The 15,250-nt window shown below is 43.3% G+C and overlaps 1 protein-coding gene across 2 annotated transcripts in view; it reads right to left on the bottom strand.

Moving 5' to 3' along the window:
* Positions 1 to 14,552, bottom strand: part of LOC145342282 (transmembrane protein 33-like) — a 132,192-nt gene extending 117,640 nt beyond the window's left edge. Inside the window, exon 1 of one of the 2 annotated variants that reach the window (XM_080187715.1) lies at positions 14,466 to 14,552. The gene's annotated coding sequence lies outside the window, so the exon portion shown is untranslated. The remainder of the gene's footprint in view (positions 1 to 14,465) is intronic. The other variant, XM_080187714.1, reaches the window with a different exon arrangement.
* Between the last annotated feature and the right edge of the window lie 698 nt (positions 14,553 to 15,250).

Consider the following 15,250-nt stretch of genomic DNA (forward strand, 5'->3'; position numbering starts at 1 on the left):
GGGAACCGAGTGTAGGGTGTCGAAATTTGCTGATGACACCAAGATTGGGGGAAAGGCAAATTGTGCGGAGGGTGTGGAGAGTCTGCAGAAGGATCTAGATAGGCTGGGCGAATGGGCCAGGAAATGGCAAATGGAATTTAATGTTGGCAAGTGTGAGGTGGTCCACTTTGGTAGGAAGAATGGTAGGAAGGACTATTACTTACGTGGCGAAAAACTGCAGCAGGCGACGGTGCAGAGGGACCTCGGGGTCCTTGTGCATGAGTCGCAAAAACCCAGCCTGCAGGTGCAGCAGGTGGTCAGGAAGGCGAATGGGATGCTGGCCTTCATAGCGAGGGGGATTGAATATAAAAGTAGGGAGGTCTTGCTGCAGCTGTATAGGGCATTGGTGAGGCCGCAGCTGGAGTACTGTGTGCAGTTTTGGGCGCCGCACCTGCGCAAGGATATTTTGGCCTTGGAGGGAGTGCAGAGGAGGTTTACTAGGCTGATACCGGAGTTGAGGGGGTTGAGCTATGAGGAGAGGCTGAATAAACTAGGCTTGTACTCGTTAGAGTTTAGAAGAATGAGGGGAGATCTCATTGAGACGTATAAGATGATGAATGGGATGGATAGGATAGAGGTGGAAAGACTCTTCCCGCTCAAAAAAGACAGTAGGACTAGGGGGCACAGCCTCAAGATAAAGGGGGGGCAGTTCAGAACGGAGTTGAGGAGGAACTTCTTCACTCAAAGGGTGGTGAATCTCTGGAATTCTCTGCCCGTTGAAGTGGTGGAGGCTGCCTTGCTAAATATTTTTAAGAAGCGGGTTGATGGGTTTTTGATAAGAGAGGGGATTAAGGGTTATGGGGAGAGGGCGGGAAAGTGGAACTGAGCCACGACAGATCAGCCATGATCTTATTGAATGGCGGGGCAGGCTCGAAGGGCCAGATGGCCTACTCCTGCTCCTATTTCTTATGTTCTTATGTTCTTAAAGGGAAATGGAAGTAGGATTCAGGAAGAGAAAATTAGGCCTGGAGGACTGAAGGTATAGCCTCTGAGTAAAAGAGAGCAGGGAGGAATTCACAAAACGTAAATGGGTGGTTGGATAACAGAAGTAAGCAAATAGTCACTGTTACACAGATAATTATAAACAGAGATATCAAAGGATGTAAATACAATGATGAGAAATTCGAGGATGCACAGGATTCACTTTCAGCAGAGGCAGCAAAGGAAGCTGATGCAGGACAAGATACAGACAGAGATTAGGAGAAGCTGAAGCAATGATGAAGGACATGAGATCGAGAACAGCATTGGAATAGTTTTATTTTATTTATTCTTTCAAGGGACATAAACATCATTGGATAAACCACAATACTTTGATTTGATTTGATTTATTATTGTCACATGTATTAGCATACAGTGCAAAGTATTGTTTCTTGGGCACTATAGAGAAAAAGCATACCGTTCACAGAGAAGGAAACGAGAAAGTACAGAATGTAGTGTTACAGTTATAGCTCGGGTGTAGAGAAAGATCAACTCAATGCAGGGTAGGTCCATTCAAAAGTCTGATGGCAGCAGGGAAGAAGCTGTTCTCATGTCAGATGGCACATGACCTCAGACTTTTTCCAGAAGAAGGTGGAAGAATGTCCAGGCTCCATGGGGTCCTTAATTATGCTGGCTGCTTTGCCGAGACAGCTAGAAGCATACACAGAGTCAATGGATGAGAGGCAGATTTGCATGATGGATTGCATGATTTTTTTGTAGTTCCTTGTGGTCTTGAGCACAGCAGGAGCCATACCAAGCTGCAATACAACCAAAAATAATGCTTTTTATGGTGCATCTGTAAAAGTTGGAGAGAGTCATAGCCGACTTGCCAAATTTCCTTAGTCTTCTGAGGCTGTAGAGGCATTGGTGGGCTTTCTTAACTGTAGTGTCGGCATGGTGAAACCAGGACAGGTCGTTGGTGATTTGGACACCTAAAAACTTGAAACTCTCTACCCTTTGTACTTTGTCCCCCTTGATGTAGACAGAGGCATGTTCTCCTGTATGCTTCCTGAAGATGATGTAAATCTCTTTCGTGCTGTTAACATTGAGGGAAAGATTACTGTTGCCACATCAGTTCACCAAATTCTTTCTCTTGTTCCTGTACTATGTCTCGTCATTGTTTGAGACCCAACCCACTATGATGGTGTTGTCGGCAAACTTGAAACTTGAGTTGGAAGGGAATTTGGCCAGTCATAGGTGTATAAGGGGTACAGTAGGGGGCTGAGAACACAGCCTTATGGGGCACCGGTGTTGAGCATGATCGTGTTGCCTGCCCCCCCCCCCCCCCCCATTGCCCTTAAAGGTGGTGAGTGGTTTGTGAACCACTGAAGTACATGTGGTGTAGATTCACCCACAGTGCTGTCAGGAAGCTCCAGGACTTTGACCCAGCAACAGTGAAGGAACGATGTATTATTTCCAAGTCAGGATGGTGTGCAGCATAGAGAAGGATTGCAGATAGTGGTGTTCTCATGTTTTGCTGCCCTTGTCCTTCTAATTGGTAAAACCCTGTGTCTAGGAGGCGCTGTCGAAGTAACTTTGCTGAGTTGTTGCAGTGCAACATGTAGATGGAATACAGTAGTGGAGGGACTGAATTAGACACAATTCAATTGGCTGCTTTCCCCTGGATGGTGTTGAGCTTCTTGAATGTTGCTGGAGCTGCACTCATCCAGTAAGTGGAGAGTATTTCATTGCAGTCCTGAAGTAACTTGTGGACAAGCTCTGGGGAATCAGAAGGTGTGATACTCGATGCATAATTTCCAGCCTCCGACCTGCTCTTGTAGCGGGTATTTACATGGCTGGTCCAGTTCAGTTTCTCATTAATGGTAACACCAGAATATTGATCACCAATAGCTATACCACCGAATGTCAACAGAAGTGATGGTTAGATTCTCTCTTGCTGGGGATAGTCATCGCCTGCCACTGAAGCCACAAGTGACAGTGGCACCACAGATCAGCCCAAGTCTGAATCATGTCCCAGTCTTGCTGAACATGAACACAATGATTCCATTTCTGAGGAGTCATAAATGGTATTGAACATGTAAAGTCAATGAACATCCTTACTTCTGATCATATGATGGAGAGTAAGCCATTGATGAAACAGCTGAAGATTGCTGGGCCTGGGATATTACCAAGGAACTCCTGCAGAGATGTTCAGGGATTAAGATGATTGACCTCCAACAGCCACAACCATCTTCTGCAGGGTATGACTCCAATGGGTGGAGATTTTCTCTTTATTCCCATTGACTTAAGTTTTGGTGGTGCTCATGGATGCCATACTCAGTCAGATTCTTCCTTGACGTCAAGGCCACTCTCATTTCATCAGTTCTTTTTGTTAATGAGCTCAGAAGCTGGGGTGTCCTTGTGGAGCCCAACCTGAGGTTATTGCTATGTCACTTATATGACCATCAATGGCACCTTCCATCACTTTGCTGATTGAGAGTAGATCAATGGGGAAGTAATTGGTAGGTTGGATTTGTTCTACATTTTGAGGGTAAGACATACCTGGGTCATTCTCTACATTTTTGGGGGATGTCTCTGCTGTTGCTGTACTAGAACAGACCATAAGATATAGGAGCAGAATTAGGCCACTTGGCCCATCAAGACATCAAATGCAATATTTCTGAATTTGCAAACGACACTAAACTGGGCAGCAGTGTGTGCTGTGAGGAGGATCTTAAGATGCTCCAGGGTGACTTGGACAGGTTGACTGAGTGGGCAAATACAATGTTAAGTGGATAAACGTGAGGAAGGAAGATTATCTGAATAAATATCTGAAAAACAGGAAGGAAGATTGGTTGAATGGTGGCAGTTCAGAAAAAGGTGCAACATGATCTGGTGTCATGGTGGAACAGTCACTGAAGTTTGACATACGATACAATAGGTAGTGAGGAAAGCTAATAGCATGCTGGCTTTCATAGCAAGAGAATTTGAGTATAGGAATAAGGATGCGTTGCTGCAGTTATGATGTGGAGATGCCAGCGTTGGACTGGGATAAGCACAGTAAGAAGTCTCACAACACCAGCTTAAACTCCAACAGGTTTATTTGGCACTAGTTTTTGGAAGCAATTATACAGGGCCTTGGTGAAGCCACACCTTGAGTACTGCGGGCAATTTTGGTCTCCTAGTCTGACGAAAGACATTCTCACCATCAGGAATCCAGTGAAGGTTCACCAAACTGATTTCTGGAATGGCAGGGTGAACATACAGATGACAGACTGGATCGACTGGGCTTTACTCACTGAATTTAGAAGAATGAGGGGGGATTTCCTAGAAACATAAAATCCTGATGAGATTGGATAGACTAGATATTGGAAAAGTGTTCCCGATGTGGGGGAAGTGCAGAACTATTGGTCATAGTCTAAGAATGAGAGGCAAGCCATTCAGGACTGAGATGAAGAAAAACTTCTTCAGAGTTATGAACCTGTGGAATTCTCTACCACAGAAGGATGTTGGGACCAGATTGCTAATATGTTCAAGAGGGAGCTGGACATGGTCCTTGTGGCGGAAAGGATCAAGGGGTATGGAGAGAAAGCAGGACTGGGATATTCAAAGCAAATGATCAGCCATGATCATGTTGAATGCTGGTGCAGGCTTGAAGGGCCAAATGACCTACTGCTGCACCTATTTTCTATGTTTCTACGAGTCTGCCCCACCTCAATCATGATTGATGTTTCTCAAGCCTGGTCTCTTGCTTTTGATCTCCTTACCAATTAAGAACCTGTCTTAAATATACTCAATGACCTGGCCTCCACAGCCTTCTGTAGTACTGAATTCCATAGATTCACAGCTCTCTGGCTGAAGAAATCCCCCCCCACCGCATCTCAGTTCTAATGCATCGTCCTTTTATTCTGAGGCTGTGCCTTTGGATTCCTAGTCTCACTGACCAATGGAAACATTTTTCCCATGTCCACTCTATCCAGACCCTTCAGTATTTTGCAAGTTTCAAAGACTCATCCTTCTATACTCCATCAAGCACAGGCTCAGAGTCCTGAAATACTCCTCATACATCAAGCTTTTTGTGAACCTCCTTTGGACCCTTTCTAGGGCCAACACATCCTTCCTTAGATATAGGGCCTAGAATTGTTCACAATACTCCAAATGTGGTCTGACCAGAGTCTTATAAAGCCTCAGCAGTACACCCCTGCTTTTGTATTCTAGTCCTCTTGAAATGAATGCTAACATTGCATTTGCCTTCCCAACTACCAACTCAATTTACGAGTTAACCATAGGACCCTGAACTAGGATTCACAAGTCCCTTGTGCTTCCAATTTCTGAATTCTCTATCCATTTAGAAACTAGTTTATGCCTCTATTTTTCCTACCAAAGTGCAAAATGTCGCATTTCCCCACATTGTGTTCCATCTGCCACTTCTCTGCCCACTCTCCCAGCCTGTCCAAGTCCGATTCCTGGCTCGGGTCACTGTCTGTATGGAGTTTGCACATTCTCCTCGTGTCTGCGTGGGTTTCCTCCGGGCACTTTGGTTTCCTCCCACAGGCCAAAGACGTGCGGGTTAGGTTGATTGGCTATGCTAAGAAATTGCCCCTTACTATCCAGGGATGCATAAGTTAGAGGGATTATTGGGTATGATACAGGGGTAGGGCCTGGGTGGGATTGTGTTCGGTGCAGATTCGATGGCCCGAAGGACCTCTTTCTGCAATGTAGGGTTCTATGATTTCTATCCTTCTCCAGCCTTCCCGCTTCCTCAATATTACCTGTCCCTCCACCCATCTTCGTATCATCTCTAAACTTTGGAGGGACAGCGCCCTCAGTTCCTTTTTCTAGATCGATAAATGAAGTGAAAAGTTGTGGACCCAACAGCTTGGCGCGGGGCCCAGCTAGTTATGTAGCACATGTCTCCTGCTACTGCCGGAAGACCCAAAATCTTTGCAGTATCCAGTACTTTCAACCATTCCCTGCTATTAAATTGGCTGAAGACTGGCATCTGTAATGCTGTGTACCTCAAGATGGTAACATCAACTTGGCACTTCAGGGTTGGGAGGGTTACAAATGCTTTAGCCTTATCTTTTGCACTAATGTGCTGGGCTTCCCATTGTTGAGGACAAGGATCTCTGTGGAGTCTCCTGCTTCAGTTATTGTTTAATTGTCCATCATCATTCATGACTGAGTTTTTTTGATCTGTTGGTTGTGAGATTGCTTAGCTTGGCCTATCGCACATTGCTTTTGCTGTCTGGCATGCAAATACTCCTGTGTTGTAGCTTCATCAGGTTGAAGCTCATTTTATGATGTGCCTGGTACTGCACCAACATACTTTTTTTTTTTACACACTATTGAGCCAGGGTTGATTCCCCAGCTCAATTTGATCTCTGCCCCCCTGCAGTTCATTTTATGGGATGTAGACATTGGTAGCTAGACCATGATGGGCATTTATTGCTCAACCTCCTGAAGGGCAAGTAGGCACATGAGGAGCTGCCTTCTTGAGTTGCTGCATTCTCTGAGGTGCGAGTACGCCCAATGCTTTTAGGGAGGGCGTTCCAGGATTTTGACCCAGTGACGGTGAAGAAATAGTGATAGATTTCCAAGTCAGGATGGTAAGTGACTTGGAGGGGAACCTCAGAGTGGTGGTAATCCCATGTATCTGCTACTCATCCTTCGAGATAGTAGTGGGCGTGGGTTTGGAAGGTGCTGCCTTAAGAAGTTTGGTTGAGTTCCTGTAGTACATGTTGTAGATAGTACACATGGCTGCTGTTCAGTGGTGGAGGGACTGCTTTGATTTATTATTGCCACACGTATTAGAATACAGTGAAAAATATTGTTTCTTGTGCGCTACACAAAGCATGCCGTATGTAGAAAATGAAAGGAGAGGATGCAAAATGTAGTGTTACAGTCATAGAGAAAGATCAACTTAATGCAAGGTAGGTCCATTCAAAAATCTGATGTAAATACAGTGATGAGAAATTGGAGGGGGCATAGGATCCACTGCATTTCAGCAGAGGCTGCAAAGGATGATGATGCAGGACAACGTACAGTCAGAGGTTAAAAGGAGTTGAAGCAATGGCGAAGAATATGAGGTCAAGAACAGCAATGGAATAGTTTTATTTATTCTTAGAAGGGACATAAACATCATTGGATAAATCACAACACTGATTTGATTTTATTATTTTCACATGTATCAGCATATAGTGAAAAGTATTGTTTCTTGCAAGCTATACGGACAAAGCATACTGTTCATAGAGAAGGAAACAAGAGTGCAGAAAGTGGTGTTACAGTTATAGCTACAGCGTAGAGAAAGAACAACTTAATGCAAGGTACGTCCATTTAAATATGTGATGCAGCTGTTCTTGAGTCGGTTGGTACATGTCCTCAGACTTCTGTATCTTTTTCTCCAAAAGGTGATGGACAAAAGTACGTCCACAGTGCAAGGAGTTCTTAATTATTGAAAGTTTGTGGAAGGGGTAGCAATCAAGTGGGCTGCTGTGTCTGGATGGTATCAAGCTTCTTGAGTGTTGTTGGAGCTGTGTTCATCCAGGCAAGTGGACAGTATTCCATTACACTCTTCATTTATGTCTTGTAGATGGTGGACAGGCTTTGGGGAGTCAGGAGGCGAGTTACTAGCCATAGGATTCCTAGCCTTTGACCTGCTCTGGTAACCACAGTATTCAAAGGGCTAGTCTGGCTTAGTTTCTGATCAATGGTAACCTCCAGGATGTTGATAGTGGGGGCTTCAGTAATGGTAATGCCATTGAATGTCAAGAGGCAATGGTTAGATCGTCTCTTGTTGGACATGGTCATCACCTGGCAAATGTGATGTGAATGTTACTTGCCACTTGTCAGCCCAAGCTTGGATATTATCCAGGTCTTGCTGCATTTGGACACAGACTGTTTCAGAGATTGATAAGTCGTGAATGGTGTTGAACATCAGCGACATTCCCACATCTGATATGATGGAAGGAAAATCATTGATGAAGCCGTTGAAGATATCTGGATTGAGGACACTATCCCGAGGGACTCCTGTAGTAATGTCCTGGAACTGTGATGACTGACCTCCAACCACCATAGTTAAAAAAGCCCACCAACACCTCTACTTTCTCAGAAGACTAAGGAAATTTGGCATGTCCACTACGATTCTCATCAACTTTTACAGATGCACCAATGAAAGCATTCTTTCTGGTGGTATCACAGCTTGGTATGTATGGCTCCTGCTCTGCCCAAGACTGCCAGAAACTATGACTTTTTAAAAATTAATTCCTGGGACATGGTGTTACTGGCTGGCAAGCATTCATTGTCCCTTCCTAGTTCAGAGGGAAATTGAAAGTCAACCACATTGCTGTGGCTCTGGAGTCACATGTAGGCCAGACTGGGTAAGATGGCTGATTTCCTTGCCTAAAGGAACATTAGTGAACCAGATGGGTTTTTCTGACAATCGACCATAGTTTCATGGTCATCCGTAGCTTCTTAATTCCAGATATTTTTTGCTGAATTCAAATTTCACCCATCCGCCATGGTGGGATTTGAACCTGGGGCCCCAGATCATTAGTTGAGTTTCTGGATTAATAATCTAGCAATAATACCACTAAGACATGGCCTCCCTGTCATGAATGTTGAAATGTCATGAACGTAACCCAATCCACCACGCAAACCAGCCTCCCATCCGTTGATTCTGTCTATACTTCTCACTGCCTCAGGAAAGCAGCCAGCATAATTAAGGACTCCACACACATTGGGTATTCTCTCTTCCACCTTCTTCCATCGGAAAGAAGATGCAAAGTCTGAGGTTATGGACCAATTGACGTAAGAACAGCTTCTTCCCTGCTGCCATCAGATTTTTGAATGGATCTACCTTGCATTAAGTTGATCTTTTTCTACACTCTAGCTTTGACTGGAACACTACATTCTGCACTCTCTTGTTTCATTCTCTATGAATGGCATACTTTGTCTGTGCAAGAAACAATACTTTTCATTGTATGTTAATACATGTAACAATAATATGTCAAATCAAACCATCTTCCTTTGTGTCCAATCAGCAGAGGATTCCTCCCCCTGCCAACTCCCATTAACTCTGGTTTTGCTCCGGCTCCTTGATGCCACACTTGGTGAAATGCTGCCTTGATGTCAAGCCCAATTACCTCTGGCACTCAGCTCTTTTGTCCACGAATGAACTAAGGCTGTAATGAGATCAGGAGCTGAGTGATCCTGGCAAAACCCAAACTGAGCATCCGTGAGCAAATTATTATTGAATAAAGCGTCACTTGATAGCGCTGTTCATGACCCTTTCCATCACTTTGCAGATGATTGAGAGTGGGCTCATGAGACAGTAATTGGCTGAGTTGGATTTGTTCTGTTTCTTCTGTTCAAAATCTATTTGGTTTTAATCTTACAATGAGAAATGCTTGTAAGCAATTTTCCACATTGCCAAATCGATGCCAATATTATAGCTATAATGGGATAGCTTAACTAGGGGCACGGCAATTTCTGGAACACAAGTCTTTAATGCTAAATGGTAGAATTTGGGATTTGCAGGCTCATGAGGTTACAGGTTGTGGCATTAGAGGAAGACCTTGCACCTGCCTTTATTAAGGAAGAAGGTGCTGCCAAAGTCATCAAGAAAGAGCAGCTGGTTAAGATACCAGATGGGCGCCTTAATAGAGGAGGTATCATTAGGACTGAGAAGTCAAACACCAAGGCCCACAGCATCTCATAGATGCCCAGTTTTGAGTTGTTAAATACCATTTAGCATGGTGTAGTGCCTCATAACATGGTGTGTATCCCCTACATGAAGGCAGAACTTCATCACCACAGGAAAGGCAATACTGCGATAGACAGATGCATCTGTGACACATCGACTGGTGAGGACAAGTAGGTCTTTTGTTATCTGTGGCAGGTAGTGAGGAAGCCAATCTAGCAACTATGTCCTTTAGGGCTTGGCCAGCTCCATCATAGTGACTGAGCCCAGTCTTTGTGATGGACAATGCCCTCCCCACCTTCACTCCCCTAGAGTACGTTCTGTGCCCTTGCCACCTTCAGTGCTTCTTGTAATTGGTGTTCAACTTTGAGAAGTATTGATTCATCGCCCCCTTTTCTAAGCAGGATTGAAAGATTATGCCCAGAGCTTCCACCATTTCCATCTTTAGTTTCGTCAGCATCATCAGATGAATCTGACAGTCCTGATAATTTATTAGTCTTAATAATACTTACTCTATTAAGTTTTAGCCCATCTGGTGTCTCAACCAGCTGCTCTTTGATGACGACTTGGGCAGCATCTTCTTCCTTGATAAAGGCAGCTGCAAGGTCCTCATCTAATACCTCAGCCATGCCCTAGTCTCCTTTTCAGTCCCAAATCAGCCTCACCTATCCTGAACTTCAATGCCTATGGAAGATTTTTGGATTTCCTTTCACACTGGCTGCAATTGCTTGGTCTCTCATTTCCCCTCTGAATTTTTTATATTCAGCCTGGTTCTCGGTTGAATTAGCAAACTAACATTGCACATTTTTCTGCTTCATCTTATTCTTTGCCATGGGAGTTCTGACTTTTGTTGCTCTTTTTTCCTTCCTTCACCCACCTCCTCCACATGGGAACGTACCACATCTGTGGTCAAATCATGTCCTTGTTAAAGGCAACCATTGTTCAATTACAGTTTTGCCTGTCATTCTTAATTCTGATTTAACTAGGACAGATCCGTTCTCAATCCGCTGACACTGGACCTTTACCGAGTAATTTTTTTTTAAAATTTGGGTTGCTCCTTATTTTCCAAGTTAAGCTAAACCTTATGGTACTAGCATCATTGTTTTCTAAATGCGTCCCTGCTGACACGTCATGCAATTAATCCACCTCAGTTCCCAGATCCAGCAATGCCTCTTTCCTGTTTGAGCTGGTAATGTATTAACCAGGAAAATGTTTCATATGATCCTTTGCCCACCATAACAGTCAGCACAGCCTTTTCTTCCATTTTTCCATTTATGAAATCATCTAGTTTACCCTTAAAGTCATTTGTCAGTTGTCTCAATCACTCCACATGGCCTAAGTTTCATGTTCTAACTACTGTCTAGGTCAAGAAATTTGCACACATTAAAGTTCCATTCTGAGATAGCAATGTTGGGTTAGACAAAGAATTACCAGCTCATCACATTACATTAGAAATCATGAAAGGCTTGAACAAACTGGATTTAGGTAAGCGTTTTCCTCACACACAATTTAAATACAAACAATCACATTTCAAGATATTAAAAGAAAATAGGAATTGCAGATGAGTTTTTTTTGTAAATTTAAAGAGCAGTATGAAGAAGAATAGATTACAAGCAAAAGAAACCTGAATAGGTATCAGGGAGCGATTAGTTAGCCCTGTTAACAAATCAAATTCACTGTTTTTAGAAACGCACCAAAGGAATACTGTGGATTAGGAGATCCAAAGGGTCTCTCCTGCCTGAAATGGTTGTAATCCAGAGAACACTGGATACTTTTTTGGCTCACCTGTGCAAAATTCCTCTTTCACAACACCAGAAATAACTTAACTGGCCAGTTGTACATTCAGACTGTGTGCAAAGTAACTGCAGTATTTGCCTACGTGACAATAGATTATAGCTAATAGTAACTGCCTTTAGAAATAAAGTGTTTTGCGATGACCCAAGGATATAGTCAGCTACTAGTTGATTGCAAGATTAATCGTTTACCTATGCTGCAACCAATTGTTCATCTATCTGCGCTCATCAATTCAGATTTCCCTGGGCCACAATTCCTTTCCTCTTTTCTATCAAGTGACCCTTTCCTAATAACCTAAGAAGAAAATGCTGGAAAATCTCAGCAGGTCTAGTAGCATCTGTAAGGAGAGAAAAGAGTTGGCATTGAGGCCAGATGACTCTTTGTCAAACCTTTGACCAAACCTTCTGAGATTTTCCAGCATTTTCTCTTTTGGTTTCAGATTCCAGCATGTGCAGCAATTTGCTTTTATCCTTTTCTAATAATTTCCCTTTTTTGGTTTGACTCACTGTGTGTGTGAAGTCTGCACATTCTCCCGTGTCTGCGTGGGTTTCCTCTGGATGCTCCAATTTCTTCCCACAACCTAAGAGATGTGCTGGTTAGGTGCACTGGTCATGCTAAATTCTCTGTGTACCCGAACAGGTGCTGGAGTGTGGCGACTATGGGATTTTCACAGTAATTTAATTGCAGTGCTAACATAAGACTACTTGTAACACTAATAAACGAAACCAAACTTAATTTGATTAAGTGTCATCAGTTCACACTACCTGCATGCCTCTAATGAATTACTAAATTCTCAGTTTTTTTTTCAATTTATTGCTTGAGGATAACACTGATGCTGCAGATATGAAAAAAGGTGTTGTATAGAGGGCAGCAAATCAAATTTACACTCAAGCATGTGGGTACAATATACCTCAAGAACTCAGGAACAGCAGTATACCATTCAGCCCATCAAGTCTGCTCTGCCATTTAATTAGATCATGGCCAATTGGGTTCACTAGTTCTGAGGGTAGAGATTTCTCCTCAGAGTCATAGAGTCAAAGCATGGAAACAGGCTCTTCAGCCCAACTGGTCTATGCCCTCCCAACTAATCCCAATTACCCATGTTTGGCCCATGTTACCCTAAGCCTTTCCCATCCTTGTACAGTTTTTTTCCATCCTTGTATCAGTTTTTTTCCCACCCAAATGCTTTTATAATGTTATTATTGTACCTGGCTCAGTGCTTCCACTGGCAGCTGATTTCATATATGCTGGGTGAAGATGTTGCCCCTCAGGTCCTTTTTAAATCTTTCCCATCTCATCTTAAATGTATACCTTCTAGTTTTCAATTCCCCTTCCTTGGGAAAAAGACTATGTGCATTCATCCTATCTATGCCCTCATGATTTTGTACACCTCAATAAGATCACCCCCTCAGGTCATCTCAGTTTTAAATGGTCTACCCTTATCCTGGGATTTCCCCCCATCCTGGACACCCACACTTTCCAACCTCACGCCATTTAATTAATACTCTGCCCACCAAGTAAATAACTTAATACTTATTCACATTATATTTCATCTTTCATGTTCTAGTTCATTCATTTAGCCTGCCCAAGTCCTCTTGCAGGCCAATTTGTATCCTCCTCACAACTTACATTGCCATCCAGTTTGATGTTCTTTAATTCAGAAATAAAAATCTTCTTTCTTTCAACTCTTCAAAGTACTTATTGTACTTTTCCAATCTTAACCAACAATACCATCTTATAAGTTACCCAAAGACAGTAACTGTAGATGAAGTAATCAACATCCTTGTTCCTATCAAGTCTCCAGTTATCCAAAAATATTTCCAAAAGGACATTTCATGTTGAGCTCAATTATTTCAGCAACCTTTAATGTTCTCCAAACCCAATTCTGTCAAAAATTTAAATTCTGCTCACATGAACCATAATTATAAAGGAAAATCTTTTTGCTTGCTTGGTGATCCCCTTATCTTCAACCCTGTATTATCAAAACTATTTTGCTTAATGATCCTCTGATCTATTCTCATGTTCATTCAACGCTGCAAATGCAAATACACCATTCTTCACATTCATCAACAGCAATGCTCACAAGACAACCTTCTGCTCTGAATTCTTTGCCAGAACTTTAATAACGTGGAAATGCCCCTCTCTCAACTTGAGGAACATTCACAAAGAGAGAACACAAATGCATCCATATAAAATTGCAGAGTTCAGGTAGGAAGATAAAAATCTTCAAATCTACAAACACTCCTAAAAGAAACTACACATAACTTGAGGTACAGATTAAACAAAACATTAAGCAAAAATATCAGAGAATTAAACACTGATTGCACTCATAACATGAACAGCTGTCAAGGTACAACTCACAAAGAAGTTATCATAACGTTTCTCCTGCTAAGCACTTTATCCTATTTTTTTTCTGAAAGTGACATCCTTCTAAATGCAAGTCATCACCGGGCTTTCCTCTCCTGTAGTTACATTTATGTTGTATCAACATGAATGTGTAACAAAATACCATTTGTACCTTACTGAAGCTACCAAGTCAAGACATAAAGAAGTGACAATAGCCGTTCACCATGTCATAGGCACTTCAATTGCAAAAGTAAAACCCACATTAATTAAAAAAGTGTTACGATGATCCCACGACAGCCCCGGACATGAAGGGGACAAACATTTCTCTAGAGAAACACGAGAAATGATCCCTAAGAGGACATCACCAACTGATGGGAAAAGGTGCTTTCATTGGCAGATGATGCCCTCTGTAGTTGAAGAGCTAACTCCATCCCTCAATCAGCCGCAAATCAGCGCACTCTGCTGGGTTGCTTAGGGAGCAGGAGCTGGGCCCAGGCCCAGACTTCCCCCTCCTGCGATCAGTGCACAACAACAGCAGCTTGAAGCACCGCCACCCGGCCCCCGACTGAAGTTGTGGGGCGGGAGCGACAGGAGTTTCGCGCACACAGACCCTTTCCCCTCTTTGCCCACCCCCTCACTCGGCGCCAGGGTTAAATACTCCACTCACTCACTCACAAGGCAGCAACTCCGAAGCTTCGTCAACCGCGACCACAGCCTCAGCTGCACTACTGAGCAGGCCAGCTGCCTCTGAGCACTCCACCAATCAGCGAGCCTGCACCGCGGCACGAGCAGGTTCGGTTGTCACCTCAACAGGAAGAAGAGTGGGAGAAACACGCATGCGTCAATACGCGGCCGCCCGCTGCCTTCTGGGACTTGTAGTCCAATAAGAAGTCTTTAACCTGTGCTTGATGCTATCTCCACTCACATTGTGTACTTTGCTTTTGTTCGGGCTGCTCCCCTTCCTTTTGGGGAGTTGCCCCTTTTACTTTGTCCTGATTTAACTTGAGTTTGTTTATTTGGTTTGACATTGTCTGCACTTTTAAGACTTGATTAGCTGTAAAGACTCGCATTTGAATCAGTATTCTGTAAATTGAGTGTGTGCCTTTATATGCTATGTTTGTGATCAGAACTCCCCACTCACCTGACAAAGGGGCAAAGCGCCGAAAGCTAGTGGCGTTTACCTGTTGGACTTTAACCTGGTGTTGTGAGACTTGGTAAGAAGTCTCACAACATCAGGTTAAAGTCCAACAGGTGTATTTGGTGCCACAAGCTTTCGGAGCACTGCCCCTTTGTCAGGTGAGTGGGAGTTCTGTTCACAAACAGGGTATATATAGACACAAACTCCATTTACAAGATAATGGTTGGAATGCAAGTCTTTACAGATAATCAAGTCTTAAAGGTACAATGTGAGTGGAGAGAGCATTAAGCACAGAGAACTGTCAAGGTTAAAGA

This window comes from Carcharhinus amblyrhynchos, chromosome 4 (genome assembly GCF_965287045.1).
Source record: "Carcharhinus amblyrhynchos chromosome 4, sCarAmb.v2.hapA, whole genome shotgun sequence".
NCBI classification, from domain to species: domain Eukaryota; kingdom Metazoa; phylum Chordata; class Chondrichthyes; order Carcharhiniformes; family Carcharhinidae; genus Carcharhinus; species Carcharhinus amblyrhynchos.